This window comes from Nicotiana tabacum, chromosome 3 (genome assembly GCF_000715075.1).
Source record: "Nicotiana tabacum cultivar K326 chromosome 3, ASM71507v2, whole genome shotgun sequence".
Lineage (NCBI taxonomy): Eukaryota > Viridiplantae > Streptophyta > Magnoliopsida > Solanales > Solanaceae > Nicotiana > Nicotiana tabacum.
The window spans coordinates 203,240,661-203,263,123 of NC_134082.1; positions in this window are offsets into that span (position 1 = coordinate 203,240,661).

Consider the following 22,463-nt stretch of genomic DNA (forward strand, 5'->3'; position numbering starts at 1 on the left):
AATAATCACAACCAACAGAAACAATGCCATTATTTGATCAAATAGACGGGTATGAGACAGAATCAAATAAATAAATAGGAAAATTACATAGACTACTGAAACAAACAACAATATACACATAGAATACAAAAAGGAGTAGGAAAAATACCTTTGAACCTTCAAATTTATACGGACAAAAGCTCAACTTCGGATTCGGACCTTTTGAGGCTGAACAGACTTTATTCGAAGTATTCTCAATTGAGAATACCTCGATTAGAGTCTCTTAGACCTCAATCCCTCATTTAATTTGGGCAAATTCCACAATTTGAAATTTTTAGGGTTCCTGATTCTTTGATCTAAAATTCGAACACTTATAGACATATTCGAACCCAACCAACGGTGTTTTAAGCACGAGGGAGGTCAGGTGGATAACTGGTGTGAGTTTGGGTACATTGGGGTAGGGTTAGGTTTTACTCGAATCTTCAAATGAAGATTCGAGCAGTTCCAGGAAGATTTGAAGTGAACGAACAATAGATCCATAACGAGGCCGGTCAGGGGGTACTATGGTGTTGATTAGGGCCTGGTTGGTTTGGATCTGAGTTTGGCTCGAATCTTCAAATGAAGATTCGAGAAACTCCAGGAGGATTCGAGCTCAGTGGTTATCATATTCGGATAGAGGATAGTCAGGGAGTTCAAGGGTGTTAAGGTGGTAACCGGCGGCGTTGTTGCCGCCGGGTTTCAGGCGAGGGGGAGTTAGGGCGGCTAGGGTTTTGGGGGTATCGTCTGAAGACGATGATGAACAGGAGAGGGAGGGGGGTATTTGGTTTGGGGGCCGGGGTATGAACTTGAGGCTTATATAGGGGAGGGGTGGATTGATCTAGGCCGTTAGATCAAACATGATCCACGGTCAGGATCAGCTCACTTAACCAAACGATGTCGTTTGGTTTAAGTTTGGGGAAAGGGTTGGCCCGGGGGTGAAGTGGATCGGGTCTTGGTGAGTTCTTGTGGCCGTTGGATCAAGATAGATGAACGGTTCAGATCTGATTGCCTAAAACGCCGTCGTTTCATATCAAACCAGGGCTGCCCTGAACCGTTTGATTTGTTCGATCAACGACTCAGATTGGTAATACCCACACGACGTTGTTTGGGAGCCGGTTGAGACCTGGTCTTGGACTAGGTCATTACCCATTTTGGGCCTGATTTTTTGTTAATTAAAATGGCTCAACCCAATTTTCTTTTCCTATTTTCCTTTTAATTCATAATTATTAAATTCCTAATTTTAATTATAAAACATTACCCTTAGAAAAATATTAATTACCTTTTAACAACTATTAACACATAGACAAAACAACAATGACATAATTAAATGACGAAAATAAGATAAATGCATATTTTTGTGATTTTCTTTTTGAATTTAATCAATTCTTAAATGCATAATTAAATCCTAGATATGCATGCAACTATAACAAAGTAAACATTTACGGACAAAACACAAATAATTAATAAATGCCACATAAATTCTAAAAATTGCACACTAAGAGAATTTTGTTTTATTTTTTTGATTTATTTTGGAGTAGTTTTCGTGAGGCAAAAATCACGTGCTCACAGCTTCCCCTCTTTGTGCGGAAACTCGAAGAGTTTTCGTGCAAAGATAAAGTGAGCGGAAACGAGCTATTTTTGCCTGTTCGAATACTCCGTGGGAAGCATTTTTGAAAGATTTGACCGAACCTCTGCTTTAAAGGTTTCCTACATATCCTTGGCTATAAAGGAATCAGGTCAATGTAGTTCGGGAAGTTTTGGTAGCTGGGACTACCATGGGACTGTGATGTTACTGCTGTTTCGCGCTGCTTTTACTGCTTGCTGACCTCCTTATTACACCCTGCTTTAAAGGAAAAACAAAAAGCTAAACTATACTATGGTATATGAATTACAAAATCTTATCTAGATCATGCCCTTGCGTTTCTTGTTGCTTTGATGTCTTGGTGACTCTTGGGCATCCTTTGCTTCTGACTTGTTCCACATTTCCTTTCATTGTGTCTCGTATTTCCTTTCTCTGTTTGGGACTCTTGTTGTTTTCTGCTGGGGATTTGGTTGGACTCCTCTGCTTTATTGACTTTAAGTGTGCTCCTTTCTTATATGGGCGGGCTTTTGACTTCAACCTGCAATGTCAAAATAAACTGCCATTCTGTTCTTCAGGGGGGCTCCTGACCTTGATTACTTCAACTGTTCTTCCTTGTTCTCCAGGTGGACGCCTGACTTCTGATACTTCGACTGCTCTTCCTTGTTCTCCAGGTGGACGCCTGACTTCTAATACTTCAACTGCTCTTCCTTGTTCTCCAGGTGGACGCCTGACTTCTAATACTTCAACTGCTCTTCCTTGTTCTCCAGGTGGACGCCTGATTGCTAATACTTCCACTGCTCTTCCTTGTTCTCCAGGTGGACGCCTGATTTCTAATACTTCCGTTGCTCTTCCTTGTTCTCCAGGTGGACGTCTGATTGCTAATACTTCCCTTATTCTTCCTTGTTCTCCAGGTGGCTGCCTGATTGCTAATACTTCCATTGCTCTTCCTTGTTCTCCAGGAGGACGCCTGATTTCTAATACTTCCGTTGCTCTTCCTTGTTCTCCAGGTGGGCACCTAATTGCTAATACTTCCCTTGCTCTTCCTTGTTCTCCAGGCGGACGCCTGACTGCTAATAATTCCATTGCTCTTCCTGGTTCTCCAGGTGGACGCCTGATTGCTAATAATTCCATTGCTCTTCCTTGTTCTCCAGGTGGACGCCTGATTGCTAATACTTCCATTGTTCTTCCTTGTTCTCCAGGTGGATGCCTGATTGCAAATACTTCCCTTGCTCTTCCTTGTTCTCCAGGTGGACGCCTGACTTCTAACACTTCAACTGTTCTTCCTTGTTCTCTAGGTGGACGCCTGACTTCTAATACTTCCCTGCTCTTCCTTGTTATCCAGGTGGACGCCTGACTTCTAATACTTCAACTGTTCTTCCTTGTCCTCCATGTGGACGCCTGACTTCTGATGCTTCAACTGTTCTTCCTTGTTCTCCAGGTGGACGCCTGACTTCTAATACTTCAACTACTCTTCCTTGATCTCCAGGTGGACACCTGACTTCTAATACTTCAACTGTTCTTCCTTGTTCTCCAGGTGGACGCCTGACTTTTGATGCTTCAACTGTTCTTCCTTGTTCTCCAGGTGGACGCTTGACTTCTAATACTTCAACTGCTCTTCCTTGTTCTCCAGGTGGACGCCTGACTTCTAATACTTCCGTTGCTCTTCCTTGTTCTCCAGGTGGACGCCTGATTGCTAATACTTCCATTGCTCTTCCTTGTTCTCCAGGTGGACGCCTGATTCCTAATACTTCCGTTGCTCTTCCTTGTTCTCCAGGTGGACGCCTGATTTCTAATACTTCAACTGCTCTTCCTTGTTCTCCAGGTAGACGCCTGACTTATGATACTTCCATTGTTCTTCCTTGTTCTCCAGGTGGACGCCTGATTGCTAATACTTCCATCGTTCTTCCTTGTTCTCCAGGTGGACGCCTGATTGCTAATACTTCCATCGTTCTTCCTTGTTCTCCAGGTGGATGCTTGATTGCTAATACTTCCACTGTTCTTCCTTGTTCTCCAGGTGGACGCCTGATTGCTAATACTTCCACTGTTCTTCCTTGTTCTCCAGGTGGACACCTGATTGCTGATACTTCCATTACTCTTCCTTGTTCTCTAGGTGGATGCCTGTTTTCCAATACTTCCCTTGCTCTTCCTTGTTCTCCAGGTGGACGCCTGATTGCTAATACTTCCACTGTTCTTCCTTGTTCTCCAGGTGGACGCCTGATTGCTGATACTTCCATTACTCTTCCTTGTTCTCCAGGTGGACGCATGATTGCTGATACTTCCATTACTCTTCCTTGTTCTCCAGGTGGACGCCTAATTGCCAATACTTCCCTTGCTCTTCCTTGTTCTCCAGGTGGACTCCTGATTGCTAATACTTCCACTGTTCTTCCTTGTTCTCCAGGTGGACGCCTGATTGCTGATACTTCAACTGTTCTTCCTTGTTCTCCAGGTGAACGCCTGATTTCTGATACTTCAAATGCTCTTCCTTGTTCTCTAGGTAGACGCCTGACTTCTAATACTTCAAATGCTCTTCCTTGTTCTCCAGGTGGATGCCTGACTTCTAATACTTCCATTTATCGGGTGTTTCCTGAAACAAATGTTGTTTTTGCCCCTGTTTTAAATCAAAGAAAATTTTGTTAGTTTAAAGCAGGGTGGTTAGTTGTGGCATTCTTGCTGAGGGTGGGGTTTCTCTTTGTCCTGTTTTACTGCCTTGGAGTGGTTGAAAAGACTGTTTTGTCCTTGTAATTGATCCTTAACTGTAGGATCCCCAACTGTTTTTTTCACTTCAAACCCTTTCAATTGTAATCATATGTCTCTCCTGACATTACTGAACAACTTTTCTGATTCAACTTTCTCACACCCATATCTTAATTTCATCCTATTACTTCCCACCTTTCATGGCCGTATTTTGCATTATGCAATCTTGAATCTTGGTAGTATACCTTGACATTCCTTTTTATTTGTTTGGAACAAAACTTACCTCAAAAGCTTTAGAAGAGTAAGATTATTAGTGACGAAACATGACGATTTCGACAATATAGAATGAAAAGAAAAATCCAAATTTGGATGACTGTTGGAGGTAAGAACAAGGAACTTATCTGATGGGAGTTACTGGCACCAATAATCAGGGTATGCATTTTGGATTAATCAACCCAGTCTTTTAATCAATCTCTTTTTCAATTGTTTCATTTTGCCTTCCCAAAATTTCCACAACCCAATTTTACTTTTGCCAATTTACAGACCTTGTTCGACTTGTAGTATCTAAAAGATTTCTCACCGACAAACCTTCCTCATTTGTTCATTTCGTAATTCCTTTTTCGCCTTATGGTGCCAGCGAAGGTTTTCACCAATTAGACTCTCTCATTTTTCTTTCTCTCAGCTTTCGTCGTCTCATGGTGCCCGTGAGGGTTTTCACCTATAAAACTCTCTCATTTTCATTACTTCTTCTTGTTTGGACCAGAGTGTTATGAATCATCTTCATTTGCTGGACTCGGCATTCTTTCTAAGATTGGTCGAAAGGTCTTTTGGTATGTGGTTGGAATGGAAAGGTATCAAAAGTTAAACAATTTTGATATGGGTTTAAAATTACAACTCTTGGAATCTTTTTTCTTATTACCAATACAATTCCTGCCCCAGTTTCTTGATTGGGGTCTCTTGATGTTTCCTTTTATGCATATTATGCATATTATGCACCCTATGACCGAGCCGTGAGGCGCCTATGTATCCTCTTTGAGGAATCAGGTCAAACGTAGTTCACTTGAATAATAGTGATTTTCTATTTTTCTTTTTTTTTATTTGACTTTCATTGATTCCAAGAGAGGGTAAGAAAGAAACGAACGTGGCTCAAAGGGGAAACACAGGGTACAGTGTTTGGATAGCAGAATAAACTGCCTTTGTCATTCCAATCTTCGAAATAATGCCGAATACAAACATTTAATAACTATACCAAAGAAAAATCATGCATAATATCTCTTTACCGTATCAGAATTGATAGCCATGTCTATGCATTTTCCTTCAATATCTGTTAAACATAATGCACCATTGGACAGTACTCTGGTCACAATGAATGGTCCTTGCCAATTCGGGGCAAATTTGCCCTTTGCTTCAACCTGATGTGGAAGAATACGTTTCAGCACATGTTGACCCACTTCAAACTTTCGGGGACGCACCTTTTTGTTGTATGCCCTTGCTATTCTTCTTTGATATAATTGGCCATGACATACTGCTGCCAATCGTTTTTCATCAATCAAGTTTAACTGTTCCAAACGGGTTTTGACCCATTCATCATCATCAATCTTAGCTTCGGCGATGATCCGAAGGGAAGGAATTTCAACTTCTGCAGGAATTACCGCCTCAGTGCCATATACCAACAAATAAGGAGTTGCTCCTACTGAAGTGCGAACAGTAGTGCGATATCCCGACAACACAAATGGTAATTTTTCGTGCCATTGTCTTGAACCTTCTACCATTTTCCGAAGTATCTTCTTTATGTTTTTGTTGGCTGCCTCGACTGCTCCATTCGCCTTGGGCCGATATGGGGTAGAATTGCGATGTATAATCTTAAACTGTTGACATACTTCTCTCATTAAGTTACTGTTAATATTAGCACCGTTATCTGTGATGATCACCTTTGGGATTCCGAATCGACATATGATATTTGAGTGAACAAAATCGACCACAACTTTCTTGGTCACTGATTTGAATGTTTTGGCCTCAACCCATTTGGTAAAATAATCAATGGCTACTAGAATGAACCTGTGCCCATTGGATGCTGCTGGCTCAATCGGTCCAATGACATCCATACCCCAAGCGACGAAGGGCCATGGTGCCGACATTGTGTGCAACTCGGATGGTGGAGAGTGAATCAAATCCCCGTGTATCTGGCATTGATGACATTTGCGCACAAAACTGATACAATCTCGCTCCATGGTAAGCCAATAGTAACCAGCTCGGAGAATTTTCTTTGCCAACACATATCCGCTCATGTGGGGTCCGCAAACTCCCGAATGTACTTCAGACATGACAGCCATAGCTTGTCTAGCATCTATGCATCTTAATAATCCAAGGTCTGGTGTTCTTTTATACAAAACTCCTCCACTTAAGAAGAATCCATTTGCCAATCGCCTAATGGTTCTCTTTTGATCCCCTGTGGCTTGTGCTGGATATATCCCCATTCTGATATACTCCTTGATGTCGTGGAACCATGGTTCACCATCAAATTCCTCCTCAACCATGTTGCAGTAAGCGTGCTGATCGTGGACTTGAATATGTAGTGGATCCACATAAGCTTTGTCCGGATTGTGCAACATTGATGCCAGGGTAGCCAATGCATCGGCAACCTCGTTATGGATTCTTGGAATATGCTTGAACTCCACTGATTGAAACCGCTGACAAAGATCATGCAGACATTGTCGGTATGGTATGAGCTTCAAGTCTCGTGTTTCCCATTCTCCTTGAATTTGATGTACCAGAAGATCAGAATCTCCCAAGACCAAGATTTCCTGGATGCCCATGTCTACGGCTAGTCTTAACCCCAGAATACAAGCTTCATACTCAGCCATATTATTGGTGCAATAAAATTGAAGTTGAGCCGTAACAGGATAGTGATGCCATGTTTCAGAAATAATTACAGCTCCTATCCCGACTCCTTTCATGTTAGCGGCCCCATCAAAGAAAAGTTTCCAGCCAGGCTTTTCAATTTGATCCATCTCACCGATATGCATTATTTCTTCATCGGGAAAATAGGTTTTCAATGGCTCGTACTCCTCGTCGACCGGGTTTTCGGCTAAATGATCGGCTAATGCTTGGGCTTTCATTGCAGTCCGAGTCACATAGATGATGTCAAATTTTGTGAGCAATATCTGCCACTTTGCAAGTCTCCCCATTGGCATAGGCTTTGGAAAAATATATTTCAACGGATCCAGACGCGAAATGAGGTAAGTAGTGTAGGATGACAAATAGTGTTTCAATTTCTGAGCTACCCAAGTTAGGGCGCAACATGTCCTTTCCAGATGAGTGTACTTAACCTCATAAGCTGTGAATTTCTTGCTAAGGTAGTAGATGGCCTGTTCTTTTCTGCCAGTGAGGTCATGTTGCCCCAATACACAACCAAAGGAATTTTCTAAGACCGTCAAGTAAAGAATCAAGGGTCTTCCTGGCTCTGGCGGAACCAGCACGGGTGGGTTTGACAAGTATCCTTTTATCTTATCAAATGCTTCTTGACACTCATCAGTCCACTTGACCGCAACGTCTTTCTTCAACAATTTGAAAATAGGCTCACAGGTTGCTGTGAGCTGAGCAATAAACCTGCTGATGTAATTCAACCTCCCTAACAAACTCATTACTTTAGTTTTGTTCCTTGGAGGTGGCAATTCTTGGATGGCTTTGATCTTTGATGGGTCTAGCTCGATGCCTCGCCGACTGACTATGAATCCCAGCAGCTTTCCAAATGTAATACCAAATGCGCACTTGACAGGGTTAATCTTGAGGTTGTACCTGCAAAGTCTCAAGAAGAATTTCCTCAAATCCCCAACGTGGTCGGCTTGATGCTTCGATTTTATGATCACATCGTCCACGTATACCTCAATCTCCTTATGTATCATATCATGAAACACCATGGTCATTGCTCTCATGTAAGTTACCTCGGCGTTCTTCAAACCAAAGGGCATTACCCGGTAGCAATAAGTTCCTCATGGGGTGATGAATGCCGTCTTTTCTGCATCCTCTTCATCCATCAGAATTTGATGATATCCGGCACAACAATCCACGAAAGATCCTATCTCATGCTTGGCACAATTATCGATCAAAATATAAATATTGGGCAATGGGAAGTTATCCTTCGGACTTGCTTTGTTGAGATTGCGGTAATCGACGCATACTCTAATTTTGCCGTCTTTCTTTGGCACAGGAACGATATTAGCCAACCAAACAGGATATCGAGTGATTCGAATGACCTTTGCCTCCAACTGTTTGGTGATTTCTTCTTTAATTCTCACACTCATATCAGGCTTGAACTTTCTCAACTTTTGCTTGACAGGAGGCACCATTGGATCGGTGGGCAATTTGTGAACCACTAAATCAGTGCTCAAACCTGGCATGTCGTCATATGACCATGCAAAAACATCCTTGAATTCTATGAGTGCTTTAATTAACTCTTCTCGGATCTTTGGTTCAAGGTGGACACTTATTTTAGTTTCTTGGATATTATTCGTGCCCCCTATATTGATGTCTTCGGTATCACCCAGGTTAGGTTTGGTTTTTTCTTCAAAATGAATTAACTCTTTACTAATCTCTTCGAAAGCCTCATCCTCATCATATTCTGACTCATAATCACAATATACTTCTTGAATTAATATTTCGGAATCAGATTGATTTTTAAGACTGGGCTGAGGATTCCTCATGCATGCCATATCACTAGAGCCAGCGTAAAAAGAACTATACAGAAAAAGAAGAAAAGAAAAGAAAACTATCAGGAATGATAATGAAAAGGAAACTGTATTTTATTGGATGATGAAAGACAACAAGGTTTGCACACTTCAAACAAACTGTAAGATAAACATTGGGATTGCAACCCTGAGGTAACCCAAACAAACTGAAGGAAAATCAAAATAAACTACCAAGACTCCTTTCGAATGGGGAGAGGAGTGGCTTTCCAATTATTAAGCCTTGTCTCTGGCCCAACGAATTGAATTTCTGGGTTTCTAGAACCTTAACTGCTTTCCACCATGTTCACATCATCAAACAGCTTTTTGAATCTTTCAATTAATTCCACCTCAGGATTAATCATGGATTTAGGAATTGTTGTTACCGGGTGATTTCTGGTACCGGACTTGATAAAAGATTTTGATAGATGTGGGACTAGCTTTGGAAGGACCCATGCCTTCTGTTTTGGCTTTTTGGCTTTTCTCACGTCTGCGACAGTGGGTATGAATCCCAAACCAAAAGTTCCCCAGTTCTCGGGGAGAGATACTGGTTGTATAATGCCTTGCAAAGATGAGCCCAAACCTTTGCCGGGTACAAAACCATTCTTTAACATTTCATAGGCTACCATGACTGATGCATAGGTTATCTTTGGATTCGGAAGGTACTTCCCCTCTGGAATTTTCTCTACCGACATTGTGTCGGAAACCTGGTAAACCCATGGTCCCTGGTCATTTTCTATTTCCTCGACCGCTACAATGGCGCCGCTGTGAGCATTTAATGTGTCTTCCCCATGCACAACTATTTCCTGTTTATCCCATTCAAACTTGACCACCTGGTGTAGTGTTGACGGGATTGCTTTAGCAGCATGGATCCATGGTCGACCCAACAACAAATTATAGGAAACAGTTATATCCAACACTTGAAACTCCATTGTGAATTCAACTGGCCCTATTGTCAGTTGCAGCACTATGTCGCCAAATGAATCTCTGCTTCCACCGTCAAACCCCCGTACACAAATACTATTCTTCTGGATCCTCTCCTCTTTTATTTTTAACTTGCTCAGAGTGGAGAGAGGGAAGATGTTTGCGCTTGACCCGTTGTCCACCAACACCCGGGTTACTACGGAGTTTTCACATTTCAATGTGAGGTAAAGAGGTCTGTTGTGCTCAGTACCTTCCACAGGCAGTTCATCATCAGAAAATGTGATTCTGTTTGCCTCAAAGATTCTGTTGGCTATTTTTCCCAAATGATTCACAGAGATCTTATCAGGAACGTGTGCCTCATTCAGGATTTTCATCAAAGCTTGACGGTGCTCCTCTGAATGGATCAGTAATGACAATAATGAAATTTGAGCGGGCGTCTTTTTCAATTGATCCACAACAGAATAGTCATGGAGCTTCATCTTTCTCAAAAATTCTTCCGCTTCTTCTTCCGTCACAGCTTTCTTTATTGGTGTTGGATTATTTTTAGTTTTTCTTAACTCCTCGGGAGTGAAACATCTTCCCGAACGAGTCAAGCCTTGTACCTCACAGACTTCTTCATTGACTTCTTTTCCTTTGTACATTACTGTCACCCGTTCATAGTTCCATGGAATGGCTTTGTTGTTTATCACTGGTAACTGGGTTACAGGTTTGATAATAACCTGCTCTATACGGGCTCCTTCCACGACTACAATGGGTTTTCTGGCGATCCCTGGTACAATCACTTTTTATCCTTCTTGCTTCGTGGCAACTTTGCTCGAAGATCCCTTCTTAACTACCACAGATGGTTCATCACCATTTTTTTTTTGCTCAGGCACCGACTTCTCCTCTGTTAACTGCTCATCTAGCTTGGTTTCATAAGACCTAATCATCATGACAGTTTGCAATGGCTTCTTTGTTTCCCCATCAGCCCGTACTATTTCTATCATGTTGGCCTCCTGATGGGCTGGCATTGGAATTTTGTTGATATTGGGAGCTTCGGGGGTTTGAACTTCAATTTTGTTAGTATCAATCAACTCTTGTATTGCATTCTTCAAATGCCAGCACTTTTCTGTATCATGGCCTGGTGTACCAGAACAATACTCACAGCTTATGGTGTAGTCCAGATTCTTTGGAGGAGGATTGGGAAGCTTGGATTGTATCGGTCTTAGCATGTCTAGCTGTCTCAACCTATGGAACAGACTAGTGTAGGATTCACCCAATGGAGTGAAGGTTTTCTTTTTCTGTTCCCTTTCTCCCCTGAATGCTTGCCTAGGCCTGAAACTTGGTCCAGGGTAGGCTCGTGGGTAAGTACTTGATATGACAGGGGCACGCCAATGAGCGTGGGCAGGTGATTGATTGTATGCTTGTGCATGATTAATGGAAAAATGAGGTTCCGACGGGTGATAGTAGTGTTGGGGTGAATTGTGGTGGTAAGTTGATTGGTGGGATCGATGTTGATTGTAATAATGAGGTGAACCTCCGGATCCCGACCAAGTTCCTGAATCAACCACTGCTGCTTCCTCCCTTTTATTTCTTCCAATTCCTCCTACTCCGCCTTGCATAGCTTGAGTAGTTGCCTTAATAGCCGAATAACTCATGATTTTATTTGTTTTGAGGCCTTCTTCCACCATACCTCCCATCTTCACTACTTCGTTGAATGATTTTCCTACTGCTGAAACCAAATGGGCATAGTAAGTTGGCTCCAGGGCTTGTAGGAAGTAGTCTACCATTTCACTTTCCTTCATAGGAGGATCCACCCTTGCTGCCTGTTCCCTCCACCGGAAACCATACTCTCTAAAACTTTCATTGTGTTTTTTCTCAAATTTTGTCAAAGATAGTCCGATCTGGGATGATTTCCAGATTGTATTGGAAGTGGTAAGCAAATGCCTGTGCCAGGTCATCCCAGGTGTACCATCTCCCATGGTCCTGGCGTGTATACCACTCTAAAGCTGATCCGCTCAAACTTTGACAGAAGTAAGCCATCAATAATTCGTCTCTTCCCCCGGCTCCTCGCATCTTGCTGCAGAAACCCCTCAAATGGGCTAGTGGATCGCCGTGCCCGTTGTATAGGTCAAATTTGGGCATCTTGAAGCCAACTGGCAATTGCACATTTGGGAACAAGCATAAATCCTTGTAGGCCACACTGACCTGCCTTCCTAACCCTCGCATGTCTCAGAACGATTGTTCTAGGCTTTTGACCTTCCTGAACATCTCTTCTTGTTCAGCATTTTTGACTGGCTTGTCAATTTCGGTTGGGAGGTCAAAACGAGGAGTAGTTGAATGGATTTTGGAGGCTTTGAAGGTTAGCTCTGGGGGGTAGTATTGGTTGTCCTGGGCCTGGAATATAGGCTCACTAGGAGATTTGTGGAATGTAGCCGGGAGAGGTGCTACAAAAACAGGAGTTACTGGTGGAGGAAGGTATGGAACTGGTTTAGGAGGTGGAGACTGCGGTGTCTGAGAGGTGGTGCCTCGGTAGTGTTGGTAGATGGGGAAATTTGGGGATAGTTCAGTGGTAAGATTATCCTGAGTTTGGGCTAGTGATGGAGCAGGGTTAGCTGGGTAAGATGGGGATGATTGCCCTGTAGACCAGGCTCGGTACATCTCAGCCATTTGCTGCTTGAGTTTAAGCATCTCTTCTTTCATTTTACCGACATCCATCTCCTCTATCTCAATACCTGTGTCGATATCCGGGATAGACATACTTTTGTGTATTGGTCCTTTTGATCTCGTGTGATAATGATAATATGCCAGTATACTCTTAGAGAAACTAACTGCTTGAATTTTGGAAATGAGCAAACTTGTTAGTTTTGAGAGTTTAACACATATATAATTACACGTTGAGATGCAATGTTCCTAAACAAATAACCCTTTTCTATTATGCATTTGCTCGGCTGCTTGTGTCATCCCAGCGTTTCTTGGCCTTTCTTCTTATTGTCACTCATTCTTTATTTTATTCTTTTATGATTGTGGTCGAATCTTATAGAGATTGCTTACGTATCATGCCCCCGCATGAATCAGACCTTGCGTAGTTCGGACGTAAAGCAATTGTCAACACTTTTATTTATTTTACAAAGATAGAACAGACATTACATTTGGAAAACATTATAAAAATGGTTTAAAACTTGACACAAACCCAAATCAAACAAAAGACATAACTTTCAATAGTGTGAACAGGCTCCATTTCCCACTTTTGTTTTCAATTATTGGATCATCTGCTCATGGTGGGGCTTGACCCGGATGACCTCCCAGCGTACGATACATTCTTTCTAACTCCATTACCAGATGACGGGCAAAAATGGGTGCATGCTCTATAAACCTTTCATAATCCATCCCTTGGCAGTTTACATAACTTTGAGAGGTGTAAACCGCTAAATCATGGATTTGTGCCCTGAAATCTTGGAGACGTTGGTCTTAGTTTTGCAGTTGCTGTTGGCGAGTGGTGGCTATATCTCTGATATGGTCTTCACGATCTAAAGCTGACTCTAATCGAGCTCGGAGTCTGGCCTGATCGAGTCTTGCATGTGCTCTTTCTCTGTCGATGTCTGCGTGCTGATGTTCTCTGTTGTATCTTCTTGCTTCTTCCAGTTGTGTATGAAGTTGGGCTTCTGAATGTATCCAACGGTCTTTCTCCTTCTTGAATTGTGTCCTGTCTTCTTCGGATTGCCTTACTTAGCGTTCCTTATTAGATCTGACCTCTTCGTTTAATTGTTGGATTCTTTCTTTAGCTTTGTTCAACGCCTTTTCGGTTTTTGCCGAAATGGAATCACAATCTTGCATTTTTTTCAAAAGATTGGCGATGATTTTCTGATCCTTCCAACTCCTCATTAGTGTTTCAGAAGCTTTCTTCATTTTTTGAAATTGAGCGTGAAGCTTTTTATTCTCACAAACTAGACTCTTCTTCTCGCCTTCTGCTTCTTGTGCTTGCAAATCTTTCTCCAAACTGAGGCTCCTCAGATTTTCCTTTAAGGCATGGATAGTCGCTTTGTACCCCTTTTCCTTTTCTCCCCAAATCAACCGCTCTTGGATTTTATCGTTAAAGGTTTGAACATGGGGTCTTTTTGTTGGCCTTCTTAGATCGGGTTCTGGTGCGTCATCCACGCGGGACCGTTTCTCAAACCACCTTGCATATCCTGGATTTATCTCGCCCTTTGTAGTGTCTGGAACTTGAGTATCATCTTCCAAGTATCGACATCCGTTCCACATCTGCTGAATTAAAGCTTCGGGAAGAGTGGCTTCAGGGTGTAACTCAATTACTTGCATACTCAAATCTTCATCATCAGGAACTACTTGGCTCCCTAGTTGTCTTAAAACTCTTTGTGGCGCATATGGCTGGATGCTTCTCAATCCCAATAGTAGCAAATAACTATTCGATGTTGACATGTGTATCATTTCCCTTACCGGGATCCATCCCAAAGTCCACTCAATTTGACTTGCCGTTAAAGATCTTAGATGAGATACCCAGGCTTCGACCCCTTCTGGAGACTTATAATCTTTTATTCTTTCTTCATAACTCTCGATAAAATTATCATGGCTTGGACCATACTGTATGAATTTGGGGTGATGTTGGAGATGTTCAATCATCCACATTTGCAACAAAATTTTGCACCCTTCGAATACCTTTGCCCCTGATTTACATAAAGTCAATGCCCGATAAATGTCTGAGAGAATGATCGGGACAAGGGTGTGATTTTCCTTGGTAGTGAGAACCTGTACGACTTTCGCTGCGCGAATATCAATTGTTCGTTCTTTGTTTGGGAAGACCATGATTCCTAGAAAAGCCACCATGAAAGCGAAGCGACGGTGAATCTGCCAGGTATCTCTGTTCTGCTTGTTAGTAAGGCCCTTCTCATGAATTTCAAATCCATCTGGCTTTCCGAACCTTGAATATAGGAAGTTGAAAGAACAACACCCGTTGATAACATTGCTTTTTCTGATTTGATTACTGATGTTCAGAAGCCCAAAGAATCGATGCACTAAGGGAGCTTTTGGGAATATAAGACTTTGGTTTCTTAAATCTCCAGCAAAACTGGCATATCCAGCTATCTCTTCTAATGTAGGAGTAAGCTCGAAATCAGAGAAGCGAAAGACATTGTGAACAGGGTCCCAAAAAGTTACTAATGCCGCAATCAAGTCATCACGTGGTTTAACTTTCATAATATCTGTGAGAGTCCCCAAATGCTTAACGACCCATTTTTGACCATCTTCTCCTAACTCATGCCACCACATCTGAAGCCGAAATAGAAACTCATCTGCATTTGCGGATGGTGGGTTTTGGATGGTGCTCATTTTGTATCTGCGATTCATTTTAATAAAATCAAGACTCATTTTGAAAACAAACACTCATAAAAAAATTGTTTTTGTTTTTTTTATTTATCTTTTTTTTTCTTATATATATATTTTTTATTTAACACTTCTTTTTTCAAAACTTAAAACTGTTTTTGGGGAATTTTCTAAAACAACCCATTTTATTTCTCGGCTCTCACAATGATTTTTTTTTTTCAATTAAGCGGGTCAACAAGCAAATCCGAGGCAAATGAATGCACAAGTAGCAAGTAGGATGCATCAGGATGATCTTTTCATTTCGGGTTTACCTGTCCTAGACAGACCCAACCCCTGTGTTGAGTTTCCAAGGCCAAATGCACATGATGCAAATAGACGTTCCTACTAGGGATTCGGTACATGGCTGAGTTATTCTAAGTGAAAAACCTGAGGCAGATTGTTCTAGACCTGGCTTACCCAAACGGACAGTTCGAGCCGAAGTGGGGGTAACGTACCGGGAGCACTAAATCTACCCGGCCTAGTTACTTGTCCCAACTTCGTCTTATTTGGTATGACTTTTAACATAAAGGTGGGTCACGCGCACGTGTGCACCATAAATTTAGAAGACTCAGAAAGAAGGAGGGTTTTCGTAGCAATTTTATATACACAATTCAAATAATATTAAAGTGGTAAAAGCATCATTTGGCACATTAAGCATAAACATGTAAAAATCAGATAATAAATAAAGCCAGCTATAATAGTTATTTTAAGCTCGAATTCTTAAACCCTGAACCAGTGGTTCTGGGTTAACACTTTTGTCCCCAACAGAGTCGCCAGAGCTGTCACACCTCCTTTTTCTGCCTCGCAGAGGGTGCTAAGGAGTTTTCTCCAATTAAAGGACAGTCGAAACGAGATTTTTTTGTTTGTTTCAGAGTCGCCACCTGGGAATTTTATGGCGTCCCAAGTCACCAGTTTTAATCCCGAATCGAGGAGAATATGACTCTGTTTGTCATTCTGCGAACCGGAAATCCGAGTAAGGAATTCTGTTAATTCGGGAGAAGGTGTTAGGCATTCCCGAATTCCGTGGTTCTAGCACGGTCGCTTAACCATTTTTTATACTTGGCCTTAATTATCTTGATTTACTAAATACATTTTTTTGTTGTTATATGATTTTGTTATCGCCTTAGATTGTTCATAATTTTAGACCCTTAAACGAATCACGCGTACGTATATTCGTGTTATATATTTTTTTTAAAAAAAAATATGAAGAATCGTGTCACGCATACGTGTACACGATAAGATTGATAATATTATTTTTGCATATTTTTATTATATAAAAACTTATGTTCGAAATTGTGCTTAAAAATAAAGTTATGAACATCGTCACTCTTGTATGATTAAATAGTGAACTGCACATCTCTGGTTTAATTTAACATCCTCCGAAGAACCTCTTTTATTAAAAGTTTGCTCGAAGTTGCGCAAACGCATAATCCGAATTGCCTTTAGAAGTATAACCAGGTCACGCGAACGCATCCCTAATTACACAAAACATTCTTTATAAATTCTCTACAAATGTTTATTATGTCCATTTATATGAAAGTCATGGGAAATCACCGATTTGGACGTCTCCAATTTTTATGTTTTTTAAAAAAATTCAAAATTTATTATGTGTTGATCGCAAGTTTTATTCATATGAATTATATACCTTAAAACTATTCAAATTTTAAAGAATTAGTGATAAAAAAAACGTGTAACTAAAACTACCATTTTTATCATGAATACAATATTTGTATACCCAAAAAGCGAATTGCATGCAAAACTAGGAAAAGAATTAATTTGATAAACAAACTAATAGTTTTCGAAGAAATTATATCTAAAGCGAACTCTATTTTTGTACATCTTTGACTTAGATGTGGCGATTCGTATTCGCAAATCCCACCTCCTTATCATCTACTTGTTTTTAGTCCAAAGTTATAATTATTCGGTTAATTTGCTTGCGATGATATATATAAAATCAAACCAATTTTTATTCTCGGCCTATGCAAGCCATTTACAGTCACTAAAGACACACTTTGTAAGAATCATTGACATTATTTTTTATATACTATTTTTAAGAAGTGAATTAAAATAAAAAGACCCTTTGTTGATAAGAAAGAGAATTATTCTACAAGTTGATTTGATAAAATAACATTACATATAACGTAGTTATACATCTGAACCATTTCATAATATTCCAACATCGTGACGGATTATATCAACTCACCTTTCACCTATGGTTATGCACATAACCGTTATCATGCCATATATGAACAACATACAACTTACATCAATCTAACTTTAAATAAAATCGGACTTTTTGACAAGATATGCTAGTAATGTAGTATCTTGATATTTCCATTCTATTCTATACTTAGCCAACAATATCACAAGATTTAATTAATGGCCAACTTTTCTGTCATGTTCCCTGTCTTGACAATTCGAACATAACTATACTTAATGAAATTCTGAAATAGATAACATTATTACAACGCTTATACGTACTTCAAAAGGGAATGATTAACTAATAGTCATCATGTCAAGCATACTACTATATTAACCAACTGAAACAAAACTGAAATTTAAACTAATAGACTTAAATGAGTAGAAGACATAATATTAATTCCAAACTTCATTCATTCGGCAATGTTGAAACTTTCCACAACACGAGTCTAAAGATATATACCTAGAAATGAGGGTAAAAGAGGCAAATTTTCAGCAGTAGCAGCAACAACAAAATCAGCAGAAAATGCCAATGTTTCAACAGATTTGAGCAAAACAACAAGACTCGTGAAACCAGACGAACAGTAACAGAAATTTAAGAAAAATTCCAGATTTAAACCAAACAATATCAACAAACAAACTCGGACAGCTTCAAGAAAACAATGTTTCAGTTTTCTTTCTTTCTTCTCTATCTGTCTCAGATTTGTTTCCCTCTATCTGATTCTCTTTTTCTGTTTCTTTCTATGTCTATTTTTCTGTTTTTTTTTTTCTATATTTTCCAGATTCAAATGCAGATTTCCTTTCTTTCTTTTGTTTCTGTTCAGTTGTTCTCTTTCTATCTCTTTTTCTCTTTCTCTCTATCTGGTTCCCCCCCCCCAAAATCAGTCCCTAAACTCCCTTCTTATACAGGTTTGCCCCCCCTTTAACAGCCTACTGTCTGGACCCCTTTTCTCTTTTAAAAATCAGAAAATCTCCACTCAAATAACACTAAGGCTGATTTTCTAATAAATCAGCCACTAAAGATACTTTTTCCCTTATTTTCAGCACTCCCAATTCCCTTTGTCTCCCATTATCCTATTAGATTATAGCTATTAACATTCCAATATTAGCACACTAATACTATCATATTACTCTCACTGTTTCATTCCCAACAGTACCCCTGAAAATCCCTCAAACTACATCTTCTACCAACAACAACCAGTTTTTTGGATTAAATCTTAACTGAAAATGCAACCTTCTAACCCAATTATATCTAACCAACATTCGTAAAACTGAATTCAAACCCAACATCACATAGAACTCAACAGCACAATTTAAACTGAATTTGAAATCAACATGAATGCAGGGGCATTGTCAGTATATTGACAATGCCCTGAAACTTACTGCCCAGAAACCAACATACATAACATCCATTTGATGAACTTACTGATTTGCAAACAAGCATGATTTAATTGACGAGGGATCCTGATGAATACCTCGATTAGAGTCTCTTAGACCTCAATCCCTCATTTAATTTGGGCAAATTCCACAATTTGAAATTTTTAGGGTTCCTGATTCTTTGATCTAAAATTCGAACACTTATAGACATATTCGAACCCAACCAACGGTGTTTTAAGCACGAGGGAGGTCAGGTGGATAACTGGTGTGAGTTTGCGGTACATTGGGGTAGGGTTAGGTTTTACTCGAATCTTCAAATGAAGATTCGAGCAGTTCCAGGAAGATTTGAAGTGAACGAACAATAGATCCATAACGAGGCCGGTCAGGGGGTACTATGGTGTTGATTAGGGCCTGGTTGGTTTGGATCTGAGTTTGGCTCGAATCTTCAAATGAAGATTCGAGCAACTCCAGGAGGATTCGAGCTCAGTGGTTATCATATTCGGTTAGAGGATGGTCAGGGAGTTCAAGGGTGTTAAGGTGGTAACCGGCGGCGTTGTTGCCGCCGGGTTTCAGGCGAGGGGGAGTTAGGGCGGCTAGGGTTTTGGGGGTATCGTCTGAAGACGATGATGAACAGGAGAGGGGTGGGGGTGCTTAGTTAGGGGGCCAGGGTATGAACTTGAGGCTTATATAGGGGAGGGGTGGATTGATCTAGGCCGTTAGATCAAACATGATCCACGGTCAGGATCAGCTCACTTAACCAAACGATGTCGTTTGGTTTAAGTTTGGGGAAAGGGTTGGCTGGGGGGTGAAGTGGATCAGGTTTTGGTGAGTTCTTGGGGCCGTTGGATCAAGATAGATGAACGGTTCAGATTGATTGCCTAAAATGCCGTCGTTTCATATCAAACCAGGGCTGCCCTGAACCGTTTGATTTGTTCGATCAACGGCTCAGATTGATAATACCCACACGACGTCGTTTGGGAGCCGGTTGAGACCTGGTCTTGGACTGGGTCATTACCCATTTTGGGCCTGATTTTTTGTTAATTAAAATGGCCCAACCCAATTTTCTTTTCCTATTTTCCTTTTAATTCATAATTATTAAATTCCTAATTTTAATTATAAAACATTACCCTTACAAAAATATTAATTACCTTTTAACAACTATTAACACATAGACAAAACATTAATCACATAATGACATGACGAAAATAAGATAAATGCATATTTTTGTGATTTTCTTTTTTGAATTTAATCAATTCTTAAATGCATAATTAAATCCTATATATGCATGCAACTATAACAAAGTAAACATTTACGGACAAAACACAATTAATTAATAAATTCCGCATAAATTCTAAAACTTGCACACTAAGAGAATTTTGTTTTATTTTTTTGATTTATTTTGGAGTAGTTTTCGTGAGGCAAAAATCACGTGCTCACAACAGGTACACAGCTCCCATCCTCGGCTCGAGTTGTCCGCTCGGGTAAGCCAGGTCTAGAACAAACTCCTAGGTTTTAAAACTTAGTATAACAAAGCCTCATGTTGGATCGCTAGTAGGAACGCTTATTTGCATCATGTGCATTTGACTTAGGGGACTCAACACAGGGGTTGAGTCCGTCTAGGACTAGCAACCTGAAATGAAAAGACCATCTTGCTGCATCCTGTTTGCTTTATGCATTTATTTGCTTCAGACTTGCATGCTGACCGGCTTCGAAAAATCTGGAATATTGGAAAATTGTGGGGAAAAAAAGAGTGAAGTAACAGTGTAGAGAGTTAATTGCCTATTTTAGAAAAAAACCAATGCCCCAAATACTGTCGAAATTCTGCCGAAATTTTTGAAAAAATAAAAATAAAAAAGAAAATATTCTTTTTTATATAGTTTGTTTCACTCAAAAAGCAAAAGAAAAAAATAGAAAAATAGTCTTTTATTTTTAGTTTGGAAAATAGGTTGGTCATTTTGGTGAAACGAAAAAGAAAAAAAAATCTTCACTTTGTCTTGTTTTCAAAATAAAGAAAAAAAGAGAGAAAGAGAAGAAAAGAAAAATAGTTTGTCTTGCCATGAAAAATGAAAATGAAAAAAAGGTCTTGTTTTTAAAATGTTTTTTTTTATTTATTTGTTTATGAAAATGCCAAAAATGAAAATAAAAAGAGTCGTGCGTTGAACGTGGTTTTATTATTTGTTGCAAAATATATATATATATATATATATATATATATATATATATAAATCCAAAAAGTATTTTTCTTTATTTCCTTTCTAGAAAAGTTTTTTTAGACCCCCAATTTTCAAGAAAAAAATTCAAAAATATTTTTCATTATTGATGTCTTTAGAAAGTATTTTTAATTGTTTTGTTTTTTCAAAAAAAAAAAAGAATAAAAGTAAAAATAAAAATATTTTGTTTTAATTTCTTCCAAAAAATCCAAAAAAATAAAAATATTTGCATTCTCCTTTCAAAATTGAAAATAAAATTCAAATTCAAAAATATTTTTAGAAGCATTTCTTTCATAAATTGAAAGTAAAATTCCAAAAGTATTTTCTTTCTTCTTTAGAAGTTTTTCTTTCGAAATTCAAAAAAAAAAATTAAAAATCTTTTTTCTTTAGAAATCCTTCTTTGCAAAAATGCTCCCTTTCTTCTTTATATGTCTTTCCGTCAAAAAAAAAAAAAAAAAAAAAAGTTAGTTCATTTACTTTATTCATGATCTTCCCGAATTACGCAGGTTTGATTCTCACCGGATGTGAGATACGTAGGCAACCCTCATCGGGTCCAACCTCCCCTTTTGCTAAAATAACCAAAAACAAATGAATAAACAAAAAACATGTCAAAATTTTAATTTTGTCATAAATAAGTTGGGTGACGTTGAAAGTGGTTTTATTATTTGTTGCAAATATATATATATATATATATATATATATATATATATATATATATATATATATATATATATATATATATATGTCAAATTTTAATTTCATCATAAAGAAGTTGGGTGACGTTGTTTTGTCAAGACATAGTCGAGTATTCCCGAAAGGGACGCCGGAAGGCTGACTTTGCATAAACAGCCACCTTTTGGGTCATGTTTAAGATTTGGTCCAGTTGACCCATACAGCCTTAAAAATCTTCGTCCCCGAGGCGTTGAAAGGCCGTGTTTGCAATATTGAGTTTTCTATTTTGAAAAACGATAAAAAGAGTCATAAAAAAATCAGGTGATGCTGTTTTTGTCAAAAATAGCCGAATGTTCCCGAAAGGGACGCTGGAGGGCTGACTTTGTATAAACAGCCACCTTGGGTCATTTTTTAGGAATTTTGGTCCAGTTGACCCACACAGTCTTAAAAATCTTCGTCCCCGAGGCGCTGAAGGGTCGTGTTTGCAACACCAGGTTTTATTGTAATTTGAAAAAAAAACAAAGAGTCAGCGGTCAGGTGAATACCGTTTGGATTTTTAGTCAAAAATAAGCCGAGCCAGCTTTGGCCGCGTCTTAAACCGTTCTTGCCGAAATAGCCTTAGAGTATCTTTCAGTTGTCGAAAGGCTATTTTCGTAAAAGAACGGACAAGTTTGTAAAGTGTCATAAAATAATCCTCCCCGACCT